The sequence below is a fragment of the Peromyscus californicus genome, unplaced genomic scaffold (genome assembly GCF_007827085.1).
Source record: "Peromyscus californicus insignis strain IS unplaced genomic scaffold, ASM782708v3 Scaffold_12__1_contigs__length_115047231, whole genome shotgun sequence".
In the NCBI taxonomy this organism is placed as follows: domain Eukaryota; kingdom Metazoa; phylum Chordata; class Mammalia; order Rodentia; family Cricetidae; genus Peromyscus; species Peromyscus californicus.
In genome coordinates, this window is record NW_026294413.1 from 38841194 (window position 1) to 38843816 (window position 2623).

Sequence of the window (2623 nt, forward strand, 5' to 3'; positions counted from 1 at the left end):
TGTGCCACTACTGCCTGGCTCTGTTTCTCTCCTAGACTGAGTCAATCTCATGTAGCCCAGGATGGTTTTGAACTCACAGAGATCCAGAAGGATCCCTGCCTCTCTAGGATTAAAGGTGTGTGCCACCACTGCCTGGCCTCTATGTTTAATCTAGTGGCTTGTTCTGACCTCTGATTGTCAGGCAAATTTTAATAAGGTACACAATATATCAGCACAACATTCCACAGTATCACTTATGTATTAAGTGAAAAGGAAACTGTGATTTCAGAATATTTATTTAGACACACGCTTTTATACTCAGAATGAATGTTTCTGTAAAGACCTAAGATCGGTAAAAGAAGCCAGTATGCAGAAGAAAACTGGAAAACACTTATTCCCCACTTGTACTTGACTTACAGAGCATGCACCAGAAAAACACCACCACCACCACCAGCAACAACAACAAAAGGAAAACAGTGAAATCCAAGTAGAAGGGGCAGGGACTATAAGGGTCCCATAAATTGTTCTACACTGTGTGGTTGTATCCTTTTTGAGCTCTTTCATTAACCTAGTAGTCTTCTTCCATTCTGGGGAATTCATATTATTTTTTTCTACATATGCTTTGCTTGATTTTTGTGCACACCTATAAAGCATTTTGTTCAGCTTCACTCTCCATCCAATCCCTTCCTTATCAACCCACCACGATTTTTCCCTTCCAACTCTGATGTGCTCTCTCTCTCTCTCTCTCTCTCTCCTGCCTGTCTCTGCCTACCTACCTATTTTGGGCTGCTTAGGAATAGGACCATCTACTGGAACATGGGGAGCGTCTCCCTTTCCCAGCAGCCAGGTAAGTGTGGGACTTTGAGGCCCTCCCATTCATGTTGGAACTTTGTGCAAATATTTTATGTTCAGTCACAGATGCTGTGACTTTATGGGTGCAACTGTACTGCCATGTCTAGCAAACACCGTTTCACCACAGATGTCTATGTTTTATGAGAGGATCCCTAAGGCTTAAGGGATAGAGGAGTGTGGGGAAGATGTATCACTTAGAGTCGAGAACACCAGAAGCTCTGCACATAGACCAGTGAGTCTCTGCATTCATCACCATCTACTGCAAAAGCTTCTCTAAATAAAATTAAGAAATGTGCTAGTTTATGGGTAAAATGATAAGAACTTAATTATTATGTCCATTAGCAGAATAATCATACCAGGTTCACTCTTCCCTAATGCCTATGACGGTGGCTTGCTTAATGGTACCAAGGATATGGACTCCATCTTGTTGAGCAACTGTGGCGATATTTTATTTGTGCTGAAATGTAGTGATGTTTTATTTGTGTGTTAATAAATAAAGTTTGCCTGGAGATTAGAGGACATAGATAGCCAGCCATAAACAAAAATCAGGCAGTGATAGCATACGCCCTTAATCCGATCACATGGCAGGCAGAGTCTCTGTGCGTTCAAGGACACAGCAAGTGTGGTGACATGCACTTTTAATCCTAGTACCAACCATAGAGACCTGGAGGTCTGTACAGACAGGCAGTGATGAGGAAGTGAGGTGGCTGGGCTAAGAGCCAATGAGAAGGCAGAACAGCATGGCAATAAAGGCGCAGGTTAGACAGGAAGAAGCTGCTTCTTTTGGGAAGCTATGGTGGCGTGGTGAGCTAAGGTTAGCTGGTGGCTATTCCTATTTCTCTGATATCTAAGGCTTTCTCCCCTGTATTTGACTCTGTGTTTCTTATTTAGTAAGACTGTTTAGAAATTCGTCTACGCGCAACTTTTCAATGTGATCAGAAATGTGTTGACTATAACAGTTGTGTCAATATTTCACCCATGGAGATCTTGGCTGTCCAGTTGTAGCTCACAGGGATTACAGCTAGGCTCAAGTACTGATGACTTGTCTCTCCTTTGGTAGGATGCACAGCACTTGAGAGCACTGTGAAAACTGGCAACTAGGGATGAAGCTCCTAGGTCAGTACTAGTTTTTTTTTTTTGTTTTTTTTTTTTTTTTCTTTTTTCTTTCAGGGGAGAGCGCGGACGCAGTCCCCACTACCACAAATTCCGCAGTCGAGTTTCCCGCATGTGGGGAAATCGCAGGGGTCAACACACCCCAAGTGCAATGGCTGAGCCTCGCCCTGGGAGAACCACCTGCTTGATCATGGTGTCTCCCCTGCCAGGTAAGTATCAGTACTAGTTTGATAACTATCTATATGTCCTGAAGGTGAAGGTAGGCAGATCTCTACAAATTCAAGGTCAATCTTGTTTACATAGCTTAGAGAGTTCTAGACCAGCTAGGGCTACTTTAAACAAACAGCAACACACACACACACACACACACACACACACACACACACACACACACACACACACATACCTCACCACAAACAACAACAACAATAAAAAAAGAAGAGGAAAGAGAGAGAGAGAGAGAGAGAGAGAGAGAGAGAGAGAGAGAGAGAGAGAGAGAGAGAGAGAGAGAAAGAAAGGAAGAAATACTAATAATTTTTCTCTTTCTTAATAAGCTGTCTGTCTCTATTTCTCTTTCTACTCACAGGCCACTAGAGAAATCCTGTGCCCTGGGATTTAGAGGCCGATCGGTTGGCTTCTAAATTTCCCATGGCTTATCATTTTTCTCTGACACTCTGAG

General features: G+C 43.0%; 1 non-coding gene across 1 annotated transcript; it reads right to left on the reverse strand.

The window, feature by feature from the left end:
- Window positions 1–1999: 1999 nt before the first annotated feature.
- On the reverse strand, window positions 2000–2161 carry LOC128108109 (U1 spliceosomal RNA). Its single transcript, XR_008217321.1, has one exon. It is a non-coding gene; the product is annotated as a U1 spliceosomal RNA (small nuclear RNA).
- Between the last annotated feature and the right edge of the window lie 462 nt (window positions 2162–2623).